This window comes from Salvelinus sp. IW2-2015, unplaced genomic scaffold, assembly GCF_002910315.2.
Source record: "Salvelinus sp. IW2-2015 unplaced genomic scaffold, ASM291031v2 Un_scaffold588, whole genome shotgun sequence".
NCBI classification, from domain to species: domain Eukaryota; kingdom Metazoa; phylum Chordata; class Actinopteri; order Salmoniformes; family Salmonidae; genus Salvelinus; species Salvelinus sp. IW2-2015.
In genome coordinates, this window is record NW_019942580.1 from 96801 (window position 1) to 111897 (window position 15097).

The window sequence follows — 15097 nt, forward strand, 5'->3', positions numbered from 1 at the left end:
CGGACTGCTGACTAGGCAAATAATGTATTATCATTGAAATGAATTACCTTCTCCAATTCTGTTTTTTCTTCTTTTTTTTTAACATTATGATCAATCCATTATATTCCATAGTTGGAAAGGAATTGGTGTGAAGTGATTCAGTCATTGTATAGATATTACCATAGTTGGATATTATTGCAGAGTGGAACACTGATAATTCTGACTCACCCTTTTCCCCCAGTGGTTTGTATTTAATTGACCAGTGCGGGTTGTCTTTTCCCTCTTTCTCTCTCTGCCTCTCATCTTGAAAATCTCATCTTCACTGTGGCAGGAGGAGCAGCCCACCAACTTCAAATCATTTTTAAGATGTAGGCTAACATTGTTTTGTTAGGCTGATATTTTACTTTTTACTTTTCGGTTCACCAAACATCTCCACCATCCTCTATTATTCTATAACTTTTTATTGTAGCAAGTTTTGGCCCAATAAATAGCGTGCCTATTATGATGAATAGCTGGCAAACTATTTCCATTAAAACAAATGCAAAAGTAAACTGTAAATGCAGAACATATTAAGGACTTTCAACTTTTGTCTCCACTTTCTCATGTGCTCAGCTTTACAGCTCATCCTACACCATCCATTGGGTTATTTAATTCCAATGATGGACTACTTTTCATAACATCATCACCATTTGCAGTAAATTCATTTAGCACAAGAAACAACTTTAAAGACTCAAGGTTTTAAGCTTCACTACAGATGAGAATATCCGTCATACGCATGTTTAATTAAAATATATAACTTCAAATCATTAGATCTGCACACACGGGGTGCTATCCAAAAGTATACCTCACATATTGGGTCTTACTGTGCAGGATGCCATGTCTCTCTTTTGCTAAATTCTATTTCGTCTTTCCTCCATAACAAATTTGTCAGCGGCTCATAGCGTCATGTTCAATATCATCAGCTGCTCTATAGATTCCAGGCTGTCAGTTTCCTCTGATAAATAATTACCCCTTGTCCGATGACTGGGAGTGATGGTGTTGGCTGAAGGAGAAGAGGAGGTCATGCCAGAGAACAGGGCCCGTGTCCACAAAGCGTCTCAGAGTAGAATATTTGTCGTATGTGCTGAGAATAGAGACATTTTACTCCTATTCTTATGGGTAAAAATACAAGCTATGCATGAATAGGGCTGTGGTGATCATTACATTTTGTCAGCCGGTAACTGTCATCCAAATAACTGCCGGTCTCACGGTAATTGACCGTTAATGAACATGTTAGCATCTCCTGGCTTCCATGCATAGCCTACAAGCCACTGAAGCGGACCTTTTGGAACATCTACATTTTAAAAGTCTAATAAATCCATTTAAATTAGCCTACACCATCGCAATAAATCAATATATTTATTTTAGGCAGGTCTAAAGAAACTATTTCGGAACCACAGAATAGCAGAATAATATATTCTGAGTCGTCTATAGAGCAGCTATCTATGCCATATGGCTGTGGGCTACACTAGTAATTTATATTAGAATACAATTGAACAGCTGAATAAAATAGAAAGGATATTTTTCTGAAACGATTTCTAAGGGAGTGAGCGGTTAACAAAGTGATAATTTGAAACAGGGCCTCCTATACACTACCGTTGAAAAGTTTGAGGTCACAAGGTTATAAATAATGATTTATAATTGAAATAATAATTGTGTCCTTCAAACTTTGCTTACGTCAAAGAATCCTACATTTTCGGCAATTACAGCTTTGCAGACCTTTGGGATTCTAGTTGTCAATTTGTTGAGGTAATTTGAAGCGATTTCACCCCATGCTTCCTGAAGCACCTCCCACAAGTTGGATTGGCTTGATGGGCTCTTCTTATGTACCATACGGTCAAGCTGCTCCAACAACAGCTCAATAGGGTTGCATATTTGGAATTTGACTGCGGTTCTGATTCGTGACTGCCGGTGTGGCAGTAATATYGTCACCGTAACAGCCCTATGCATGAAGCCTCTTTAGTCAGACTTCTACCTAGTCGATAGATATTAAGGCGACCTCCATAAGCTGTCCTAAGTTACCAGCAGGTGTCTTCATAATAGAAAGGGCAGCGTGTCAGTGGTTCCTGCGCCATAGACAGGCAATTGTTATAGAGTTAAAATAATATTGCTATATGATCAACTCATAAATAATCGAGATCAGTGATGGGCAAATTTGATTGGGGTGGGGGCCACAATAAATCTGAACTCCTGATGGGTCTGCATACCCACATCCATACCCACACATYCAGTCAGAGCCGGCCTTCGCCTTTTGGGGGCCCTAATAAAATGTTGTTTAGATTATTTCAGTAACCTACATCATGTTATTCCTTTTGGAGCGCAACATCACGTTGTTAAAAAATATGCCAAAATTTGGCGTGCCTATACGTTGGGCAATTGACAGCATCAAGGGCCTATGTGTTCGGTGATTAATTACATTTCAAACGTTTAATGAAATGTTATTGGCAAGTAACTTTATGCCTACTGTGTCAAAAGCTATTTAGAGTTGTTGAACAGAAGTGAAGACAAGTGTATAACAGTAATATTATTCTTAAAAATCACTTTTGAGAACAACCATTATACTGTATTATTCAGTGCATTACCGGTATGCCTATCACATTATTCAAAAGATCAGAATTTCTTAAGAAAATGTCCGGKAAAAATTACATCACTTTTTACCATTGCAACAGTTTATGTACAGTCACATTCACCATAGTTGTCTGAAGCAGCTGGAGATGCCTCAACGCGATTGGGTTATTCCCCATAATTTACAACAATGTCAAAGAGCGTCATCACCATCTTTCGTTTGCGGTACCTCAAACTGTTGTGATTACCAGCTGAGAAACTTTTATGAGTTGATTTTTACTCCTGGCTCAGAGTTTGTCTGAGCAGTGTCCTAACATCACCCTAAAACCTACTCTGTACTGGGAGTTATTTTTTTGTCTTAAGGTTTTAACAGGATTCCTAGGATGTTTTCTGAGATGCTTTGCAGATAGGGGCCCAGGAGTTGATGGCACGAGGCAGGTTGGGCTATAGTAAACTTTCAGTAGTCTCCCACCCCTATGGCAGACTGGATGAGCCCCTCCATTCCCTCTAAACACTGAGACACCAGTGTAATGTCTTGGAGCAGAGGTGGACGGATGGGAATTATTTCATATCGGTAAACTTTGCATAATCCAAAACCCCAGAAATGTTTAACCTCAATATTTTCACTCTTTGTGTTTTTATGTTTGGTGTAGTCATATTTTTGTCATTCCATGGCTGGGTTGTGTAGTTGGCTTTGTTCAGACCTTCTGGCTCTCAAGTTGTTTTTCTCGCCCAAGAACCACCAGGGTTTTGCTTCGAGCTGTTAACAATGTTTTCTTTTGATAAATGGTGCAATGAAAATCAATTTGATTCGAGTTTTACCAAAGTGAGCGCATATATTTTTCATGTCATCCATTAATATGGCTTTTTCATTACTTTGTTTTACTGGGCTTTAATTGAGTCTGCTAGAGATGGTCACATATGTTGTAATCATGCATCCTTCCACATCAGAACCCTAACCCTAAATTCTATTATTCTGTGATGTACAATAACACTTAGTAAACACTTGTGATTCAAACATTGGGAATTTATGTCAAAGATGACTTTATTTAGATATTTTTTATCTGTTTAAATGACCATTCGCCATCACCAGACATTTTTTGCAGGATCTCATTGCGTTAATGTTTCAGTGCTGTGACCCTGATGTTCAAAAACTCAAACGCTGTTATTGTCTCACGCTTTTCATCAAGTTTCTGAGATGTTTTCCACGAGTTTATGACTTCCCTTGCAACAGTTGCAGTCCATGATCTCATGGTTCTCAATTTTCAAATCAAACTGTTTTAAGTACAGTTGCCAAAAGGAACATTCTGTCATCAACTGTATTTGTACACTGGAACAGACCAAGGAAATAAATCTAAACAATAATGTTATCTTAACGGTTGTTCAAGAATGCACAAGGTCTTAGTGTTTACACCTGAATAAAAGGATCAGGTGGGAAGTAATGTACTCTCAAGAGCCTGGAACATTATACAGCATAATATAGCTAGTATGCTTCCATAAAGACAATTGTAGACTAGACTATTTCCATATCCCTTGACTTCAGCATTTTTGTTTTATGATAGGGTTGTGGGCATTGATCGAGTTAAATTATGGGTGGAATTCCCAACACTATTTTACGGTCAGCTTGTTTAATATCCTAAAGGAACATCAATCAAGTGGGATTTAACTAGGAAGGGGACAATGCAGAGGTGATGCTGAAGCTGTCCATCAGGCCAGTTTTACTGCTATCTGAAGGATGCTCAACTCACATAAGCCAAATGGCCACACGTGTATAGTCGTCCATCTTATACTGAACTTGTCGAGCTTATGTAGCCCACTTCCACCATGAGAACTCATTAAACAATTTTGTTTTAACTGCTGGTTGGTTGGCATGGTCATATAGCACCAGCTGTGTCCAACACTGGACGAATATTGAGGTATTATGCCTCAACTTTTTGCACGCACTGAGAAGACAGCCCTTTGGGCCATCCTATTAGAGAAGTAATTAGTGAAATATAACGTAGCTGATCACAAGTCACCAAACCTACACCCCTTTTACGTAACATACTTTCCACTTCCAAAATTTGTTCCTCAGCAGTTTTTCCCCCCTCCTTACTCAATGAATTGCCTTCAAGATCTTGGCAAAAGACGTTAAGTGTCATAGCCACTAAATGATTTGATCTATCCAAGTCATTAAGTTGAGGTTGGAACAGAAATGTGCAGACTTTCTGCAGACTAAGATGTATTTTAAAACGGCCCACTCCTCTCAGACAGACAGGTTCAGGGGAACAGCCCTGCAGTGTGAGCTCACACACCATTATCTTTGTTCTCTTCTTGGTCTCCCTCACTTGTTTTTGTCATAGAGAGCGTGAGCTATTGTTGGGCATTATCCAGATTTTCAAACAGTTTCTGTACCATATTTGGGGTATATGGTATTACCGAATATGCACAGAATATGCTATTTAAAAAATATATACTTTTTGTTGTTGTTGTTGCACAAAACAATTTAGGCACCAGGGATCTTGATCCAGGAGGGGATTGAATGTCTCTGCTGTAACCAATAAACTTGATCTTGACATCTAGCCACTTAGCTAGCAAGTTATCAAACCAAATCATAGCTGATGACTCCTTGCTGTCCCCAGTCCACCTGGTTGTGCTGCTGCTCCAGTTTCAACTGTTCTGCCTGCAGCTATGAAACACTGACCTGTTCACCGGACGTGCTACCTTGTCCCGGACCTGCTGTTTTCGACTTTCTCTCTCTACCGCACCTGCTGTCTCTAACTCTGAATGATCGGCTATGAAAAGCCAACTGACATTTACTCCTGAGGTGCCGACCTGTTGCACCTTCTACAATCCCTGTGATTAATATTATTATTTGACCCTGCTGGTCATCTATGAACTTTTGAAAATCTTGGCCATGTTCTGTTATAATCTCAACCCAGCACAGCCAGAAGACGACTGGTTGCCCCTCAGAGCCTGGCTCCTCTCTAGCTTTCTTCCTATGTTCCTGTCTTTCTATGGAGTTTTTCCTAGCCACCGTGCTTCTACATCTGCATTGCTTGCTGTTTGGGGTTTTAGGCTGGGTTTCTGTACACAGCTTTGTGACATCGGCTGATGTAAGAAGGGCTTTATAAATACATTTGTTTGATTGGAGCCCAGAGCTGGATATAATTTATTTGACACATCTTAGATTTCTTATAATTATACTTAACTTATAGTTATAAACAGTGGCGTAGCACGCAGCCCCACTGTCCTTGCAAGGTGGGGGTGCTCCATATATACATGAACTCAGCAAAAATAGAAACGTCCCTTTTTCAGGAGCCTGTCTTTCAAAGATAATTCGTAAAAATCCAAATAACTTCACAGAACCTCATTGTAAAGGGTTTAAACACTGTTTCCATGCTTGTTCAATGAACCATAAACAATTAATAAACATGCACATGTGGAACGGTCATTAAGACACTAACAGCTTACAGACGGTAGGCAATTAAGGTCACAGTTATGAAAACTTAGGACACTAAAGAGGCCTTTCTACTGACTCTGAAAAACATCAAAAGAAAGATGCCCAGGGTCCCTGTTCATCTGCGTGAACATGCCTAAGGCATGCTTCAAGGAGTCATGAGGACTGCAGATGTGGCCAGGGCAATAAATTGCAATGTCCGTATTGTGAGACGCCCAAGACAGCGCTACAGGGAGACAGGATGGACAGCTGATCGTCCTCGCAGTGGCAGACCATGTGTAACAACACCTGCACAGGATCGGTAAATCCAAACATCACACCTGTGGGACAGGTACAGGATGGCAACAACTGCCCGAGTTACACCAGGAACGCAGAATGTCCGCAATAGGCTGAGAGAGGCTGGACTGAGAGCTTGTAGGTCTGTTGTAAAGCAGGTCCTCACCAGACATCACCGGCAACAGCATCGCCTATGGGCACAAACCCACCGTCGCTGGACCAGACAGGACTGGAAAAAAGTGCTCTTCACTGACGAGTCATGGTTTTGTCTCACCAGGTGGAGGATCCGTCATGGTCTGGGGCGGTGTGTCACAGCATCATCGGACTGAGCAATCTCAACGCTGTGCGTTACAGGGAAGACATCCTCCTCCCTCATGTGGTACCTTTCCTACAGGCTCATCCTGACATGACCCTCCAGCATGACAATGCCACCAGCCATACTGCTCGTTCTGTGCGTGATTTCCTGCAAGACAGGAATGTCAGTGTTCTGCCATGGCCAGCGAAGAGCCTGGATCTCAATCCCATTGAGCACGTCTGGGACCTGTTGGATCGGAGAGTGAGGGCTAGGGCCAATTTCCCCCCCCCCCCCCCCCCCCCCCAGAAATGTGACGGGAACTTGCAGGTGCCTTGGTGGAAGATTGGGGTAACATCTCACAGCAAGAACTGGCAAATCTGGTGCATTCCATGAGGAGGAGATGCACTGCAGTACTTAGTATCTGGTGTGGCCACCAGCTGCATTGACTTTTACTTTTGATTTGGACCCCTCCCCCTTTGTTCAGGGGCACATTATTCAATTTCTGTTAGTCACATGTCTGTGGAACTTGTTCAGTTTGTGTTGTTGAATCTTATGTTCTTAACATATTTACACATGTTAAGTTTGCTGAAAATAAATGCATTTGACAGTGAGAGGACGTTTCTTTTTTTGCTGAGTTTACATACACATTTAATCAATTTCTTTCGGTATTGAAAGTTATACCGTCGAAATACACCAGTATACGGTGTATCGCCCAAGCCTAACGTGAGCCCTTAACGTTTTAGCACTGTATTATGTTAGCAGCCCTTAAAATGTATTTCCTTAAGATGAAATTAACCAATGTCCACAACTCAGCTCAATTTATCCATGCATCCCTCTCCCTCTATCTCTCTCCTTTCTTCTCTCGACCTCTCTATAGCTATGGGAGCTATCCTCAGGGGAGATGCTCCTGTCTGTTCTCTTTGACGTGGGCATCATGACCCTTGACCCCTGCGAGTACTACCTCTTCTGTGGCGGTAAGCTATCTTTTTTTCTGTCTTCCCCACCTTAGCCTTTCACAGTTTACCCCTGAGCTTTCCTTGGGTTAACGTCTCAACGGCTTTAATTCACAAACTGTGGGTCTACCTTAATCGAGCATCCATCAAGCGCAACCTTGCTCACTTGAACATGGGTTTTTGTTTCATAARGTCAAGGTTTCATCAGTGGCCTTCCTGTACATTATAAACAGGTTGCCCTACCATAAATAACCAACCCGTTGTGGATAGTGCCCATGGAGAGCAGTGTCTGGACAGGGGCGAGCTCAGACGGGTGACAGTAAATTGGAAAACAGATATACAGCGGGTACATTAGGCCACAGTCTGGCGACGCACCAAGAGAAAGTGACGTAGCTAAGAGACTTTGAACTGGCGTATCCATCTCTAAAATGGAGTTTGCATGTCATAACTTTATCTCCTGGTGTATTCAGTACATATTGTCCGCTGATATTTTTTATTTCAGTCTGACGTCACAACTAGGGCTAGGCAATATGGGCAAAATATAATATCACGGTATTTAAAAAATAATAATAATAATTGGATGGTTTGGCAGTATTTTATATTTTTTAATAATAAAAGTTTGCTTTATGAGTAGTGCGTGACCCTAGGGTGGCAACACATACAGTGCATTCGGGAAAGTATTCAGAGCCCTTGACTTTTTGTCTTTGAGTTTTGACTTATTCTAAAATGGATTAAATCGTTTTTTCCCCCCTTATTAATCTACACACAATACCCCATAATAAAAAGCAAAAAAAAAAAGTCAATTAATTTCATTAAAAAAATTGAAATATCACATTTACTCAAGTATTCAGACCCTTTCCTCAGTACTTTGTTGAAGCACCTATGGCAGCGATTACAGTCTCGAGTCTTCTTGAGTATGATGCTACAAGCTTGGCACACCTGTGTTTGGGGAGTTTCTCCCATTCTTCTCTGCAGATCCTCTCAAGCTCTGTCAGGTTGGACGGGGAGTGTCACTGCACAACTATTTTCAGGTCTCTCCAGAGATGTAAGACCGTGTTCAAGTCCGGGCTATGGCTGGGCCACTCTAGGACATTGATACTTGTCCCGAAGCCACTCCTGTGTTGTCTTGGCTGTGTGCTTAGGGTCGTTGTCCTGTTGGAAGGTGAACCTTCGCCCAAATCTGAGGTCCTGAGCATTCTGGAGCAGGTTTTCATCAAGGATATTTCTGTACTTTGCTCTGTTCATCTTTCCCTCGATCCTGACTAGTCTCCCAGTCCCTGCCGCTGAAAAACATCCCCACAGCATGATGCTTTACCATGCTTCATGGTGGCAGCATCATGGTGCCATGCTTCCTCAAGATGTGAATGCCAAAGAGTTCAGTTTTGGTTTCATCAGACCAGAMAATCTTGTTTCTGATGGTCTGAGAGTCCTTTAGGTGCCTTTTGTCAAACTCCAAGCGGGCTCTCATGTGCCTTGTACTGAGGAGTGGTTTCCGTCTGGCCATTCTACCATAAAGACCTGATTGGTGGAGTGCTGCAGAGATGGTTGTCATTCTGGAAGGTTCTCCCATCTCCACAGAGGAACTCTGGAGCTTTGTCAGAGTGACCAACGGGTTGATTGCTCAGTTTGGCCGGGCGGCCAGCTCTAAGAAAAGTCTTGGTGGTTCAAAACTTCTTCCATTTAAGAATGATGGAGGCCACTGTGTTCTTGGGGACCTTCAATGCTGCAGACATTTTTTGGTACCCTTCCTCAGATCTGTGCCACGACACAATCCTGAGCTCTATGGACAATTCGGTCGACTTCATGGCTTGTTTTTTGCTCGGACATTCACTGTCAACTGTGGGACCTTTATATAGAAAGGTGTGTGCCTTTCCAAATCATATCCAATCAATGAATTTACCACAGGATCAGGATCATCAATCGAAACAGGATGCACCTGAGAGCAATTTCAATTCTAATAGCAAAGGGTCTGAATACTTATGTAAATAAGGTATTTCTGTTTTTTTAAATTAATTTGCACATTCTAAATGATTGCAATGGGTATTCATCCATGGATTGTTTTATACTGTTTAAAACAAAACCKAAAAAAATCTGCATTTTCATAAACGTATGCATTTCCTGTGTTAATTTGAGATAATTTCCACACTGCCACGTAGGGCTGCACAAAATGGGCAAACAATCTAGGCCTTATTTTTAACCAAATGTTGCAATTGCGATTTGACTTGAGATTTAGAGAAAAACACTTGAGTGAACTGTTGGAATCATGGAAATAGAATGATTATTCTAATTATATAGTTAGAATATAATAGTGGGCACTTTGAATACAGTGTTTGACATGACAACAAATTAAAATGCCAGGGAGGAGTTATTGTGACCATATAGGATCAAATCAAATTTATTTATATAGCCCTTCTTACATCAGCTGATATCTCAAAATGCTGTACAGAAACCCAGCCTAAAACCCCAAACAGCAAGCAATGCAGGTGTAGAAGCACGGTGGCTAGGAAAACTCCCTAGAAAGGCCAAAACCTAGGAGAAACTAGAGAGGACAGGCTATGAGGGTGGCCAGTCCTCTCTGGCTGTGCGGGTGGGAGATTATAACAGAACATGGCCAAGATTGTTCATAATGTTCATAAATGACCAGCAGCGGTCAAATAATAATATCACAGTAGTTGTCGAGGGTGCAGCAAGTCAGCACCTCAGGAGTAAATGTCAGTTGGCTTTTCATAGCCGATCATTAGAGTATCTTACCAAGCTCCTTGCTGTCTCTAGAGAGTTGAAACAGCAGGTCTGGGACAGGTAGCACGTCCGGTGAACAGGTCAGGGTTTCATAGCCGCAGGCAGAACAGTTGAAACTGGAGCAGCAGCACGACCAGGTGGACTGGGGACAGCAAGGAGTCCTCATGCCAGGTAGTCCTGAGGCATGGTCTAGGCTCAGGTCCTCCGAGAGAGAGAAAGAATTAGAGAGGCATACTTAAATTCACACAGGACACCGGATAAGACAGGAGAAGTACTCCAGATATAACAGACTGACCCTAGCCCCCCGACACATAAACTACTGCAGCATAAATACTGGAGGCTGAGACAGGAGGGTCAGGGACACTGTGGCCCCATCCGATGATACCCCCGGACAAGGCCAAACAGGAAGGATATACCCACCACACTTTGCCAAAGCACAGCCCCTCACCACTAGAGGGATATCTTCAACCACCAACTTACCATCCAGAGACAGGCGAGTATAGCCCACAAAGATCTCCGCCACGGCACAACCCAAGGAAGGGGGGGGGGGCCAACCCAGACAGGGAGATCACGTCAGTGACTCAACCCACTCAAGTGACGCACCCCTTCTAGAGACGCATGAAAGAGCACCAGTAAGCCAGTAACTCAGCCCCTGTAATAGGGTTAGAGAGGGGAACCGGCCAGGCAGAGACAGCAAGGGCGGTTCGTTGCCTTTCCGTTCCGGAGCCTTTCGTTCACCTTCACACTCCTGGGCCAGACTACACTCAATCATATGAACCCACTGAGAGAGATGAGTCTTCAGTAAGACTTAAAGGTTGAGACCGAGTCTGCGTCTCTCACATGGGTAGGCAGACCATTCCATAAAAATGGAGCTCTATGGGAGAAGCCCTGCCTCCAGCTGTTTGCATAGAAATTCTAGGGACAATTAGGAGGCCTGCGTCTTGTGACCGTAGTGTACGTGTAGGTATGTACGGCAGGACCAAATCAGAAAGATAGTAGGAGCAAGCCCATGTAATGCTTTGTAGGTTAGCAGTAAAACCTTGAAATCAGCCCTTGCCTTAACAGGAAGCCAGTGTAGGGAGGCTAGCACTGGAGTAATATGATACAATTTTTTGGTTCTAGTCAGGTTCTAGCAGCCGTATTTAGCACTAACTGAAGTTTATTTTGTGTTTATCCGGGTAGCCGAAAGTATAGCATTGCAGTAGTCTAACCTAAGAGTACAAAGCATGGATAAATTTTTCTGCATAATTTTTGATTTTTGCAATGTTACGTAGATGGAAAAAAGCTGTCCTTGAAAAAGTCTTGATATGTTCGTCAAAAGAGACATCGGGGTCCAGAGTAACGCCGAGGTCCTTCACAGTTTTATTTGAGACGACTTTACAACCATCAAGATTAATTGTCAGATGCAACAGAAGATCTCTTTGTTTCTTGGGACCTAGAACAAGCATCTCTGTTTTGTCCGAGTTTAAAAGTAGAAAGTTTGCAGCCAACCACTTCCTTATGTCTGAAACACAGGCTTCTAGCGAGGGCCATTTCGGGGCTTCACCATGTTTCATTGTACAGCTGTGTGTCATCCGCATAGCAGTGATAGTTAACATTATATTTTCGAATGACATCCCCAAGAGGTAAAATATATAGTGAAAACAATAGTGGTCCTAAAACGGAACCTTGAGGAACACCGAAATGTACAGTTGATTTGTCAGAGGACAAACCATTCACAGAGACAAKCTGATATCTTTCCGACAGATAAGATCTAAACCAGGCCAGAACTTGTCCGTGTAGACCAATTTGGGTTTCCAATCTCTCCAAAAGAATGTGGTGATTGATGGTATCAAAGGCAGCACTAAGGTCTAGGAGCACGAGGACAGATGCAGAGCCTCGGTCTGACGCCATTAAAAGGATCCATAGTGTTTATGTGTTTCCTAGGGGACCCTATAATCTTTGGCTTCATTGAATGCTTTCTCTTAGCAACATAATGTAGCTAAAATATTCTTGCTTTGCCTYTACCTCTTTGATTTAGAAGATACTGTTGCATAAAACACATGCAGATTTAGGTCTACACCATCACTGGTATTATCAGGCTGGATAGCTAATTGAGTTTGCTCTGACTTTATTATCTAGCTAGCGATTAGCATTAGCGGCTAACAAGATTTAGGCCCAACTTGCTAATAAAGGACAAACTAGCTGTTTGCAGATGTAAGAAACACAAACCAATAGTGTAGTTATATTAAGAAGCAAAGTGCAAACAGCATCGTTGTCATCAACATTGTTGCAAACTGAACACAAGTGTCTCGTGGTCGAAGGAACAACAAATGCYCTCCTTGAGTGACGGGGCGGGGCTAYGTCTGTGTGGAAAGCAGCATGCAGAAAGAGAGCGCGGCGAGGGAGAACTCAAGAAGGGAAGTAAACTATAAAATGGACGTTGCAAACTGCGTATCACATTTAACAAACCAAACATTCAAATACCATTATAGAAGGTAAAGTAAAAACCCAAACCGGTCCGTGCATCAGTTCCGGCCTATCGTAAAATACGGTATACCGCCCAGCCCAGGTCACAACTAGTATCTTTGAAGACTGCAGATGAATAGAGTCAAATAAGCACATTTATTTCCAGCACATGAAAATAACTTTCCATATACTGTCATCAAACCCGTTACCTAATTTATTAATTATTTTAATGAAAACTGTATTTAATTTTCACAGGTGAAGGCACACATCAGGACACTTTTTCCATGTACACACAACTGACAAACAAAATAAATAAATTCAGAACATTACAAATAAAATAATCCCCCTCCACATGTCAGTTGCCTTATAATACAACTTTGACTCAATTCCCTATGAGTTAGCCCTGTACATTTCTAGTGACGCACGAAAATACAGTAAACTTCGTAAGAGGTGTCCCTCTGATCAGCTGACAGCACCTTGATGTGTCTCCTCAGTGCTGGCATGGAACAGAGCTGCTAAAGTTTGTTAGTGAAGAGGGGAATGGGATTGATGTTTGGACCGGCCCACATCTCTCTGGTGCACAGGGGAGGTCAAGGCAGGTTATGCTTGCACAAAGCTTCATCTGGTGGGAGATCGGTAGGGCATTTCCAGAACATTACTCTGCAGCATCCCTATAGTATCATTACTTGGGCTCACCCTGGGTTTTCCAACTTACAGTAAGCCACTGAGAAAGACTTCTTCAGTTGAAAGGGAAAATATAAATACAACGTTAATCTACCACTATTTGTAATTCTGCACATGTAGTGCGGATTCTCTAAAAGCACTCGACTGTTGATTTTCCATTAACTTTCTAAGCATTGCACCATCCTTGTATGGGTGAATCCCCACTGTTGGCCTGAAAGGTGGAGAGGTTGTAGAAAACGGGAAAGGGGGGGTCACTGGCATGACCAGTGTGTTTGGGTTGTAAATAATCGGGGTCTTTCACAGGGACTGTTGTCTGTACCCATGCCTCTTGAGGGACTTATTTTCTCCCTGTGTGGCTCCTGGTTGCTGTACATTCCCATGAGACTAGTCAAGTGTAGTGGAGGCTTCTCAGAGGGGAAGGGGAGGACCATCCTCTTCAGGGAATTTCAGAAAAATGTAAATAGTGAAACATTAAAAGTTATCCTTTTTAGATACAACTATACTAAATATAGTCACGTCATCAAATAACTGCTCAAAACACACTGTTTTGCAATGGTCTACATTAGCCTCAACAGCACTCTCTAGGGTAGCACCATGGTGTAGCCGGAGGACAGCTATTTTCCGTCCTCCTCTGGGTTCATTGACTCCAATACAAAACTTAGGAGGCTCATGCTTATCAGCCCCTTCCTTAGACTCACAAAGTAATTATGACAGGTTTGAGGACATCCTCCAGAAGTCAACAGAGCTCTTGCAGTTTGAACTAACATCTTGTCTACCCAATCAACGGATCAGAGAATGAATCTAGTATTGAAAGTTTAAGCTACATCTAGCTAGCACTGCAGTGCATAGTGTGGTGAGTAGTTGACTCAGAGAGAAGGACAATATTTGAACAGTTTTGAACAAATTATTTTCTTCAAAAATTGACGGTTTATTAACGTGTAAYTTCTAGTTTGTTGACTATAACGTTAATATGGTGGCAATGATGTAGGCTGTGTAGCGGTTAGTGGTTATGGTGTGAAGGTTTGGCTTGAGGAGGTTTTTGTACCTTGTCACAGACCTCTGTTGTGTTGTGCACRGAAGTCCACAAGCGAAGGGAAAAGGTGAGAGGAGGAGAGCGCGTAAATGCGAGAAGGAATTATACAACGAGCAAAGTGATGATGCTGTATGTGGCTACTATGAAAGTAAACTGTGTGTGCAGGTGATTCTTTCTGACAATTCTGTTGCAAAACATTTCTTAAACAAAAGCAGAGGAAATGAAACCGGGAGGGACCTACCTGAATTTGTCCAATAGAAACTCTATATTTTTTGTGTGATTACACTCCAGATCAGCTAGATGCAGGCAAAGGTGTTCAAGGCGGTATTGAATGTGTTACTGTCTGTTACCTTGATTACGCCAATTTGTCTCTCGACCTGTGCACCTATGTAATAAACATTCATTTGCAGGCTAGGTTGTAGCAACCTCATGATGGATATAGGGCAAATTCTAGTAACATGTAGTAGCCTAAACCTGTCTGTTACATTGCGACGTGTTAATGGAATATGAATGACCGTCATCCAATATGCTGTAATAGAAATAATGCGATGCTTGTTAAAAAAAAAAATGCTCCCCCCTAATCTTGAACGGCACCAACTGCCACTGGTCAAGTGGGATCCTTTCTGACAGCTTCTCTTCAAGGAGAA

The 15097-nt window shown here is 42.2% G+C and overlaps 1 pseudogene; it reads left to right on the forward strand.

The window, feature by feature from the left end:
- The window catches only part of LOC112068597 (WD repeat-containing protein 18-like), an 81068-nt pseudogene that overhangs the window by 25903 nt on the left and 40068 nt on the right, over positions 1 to 15097 (forward strand).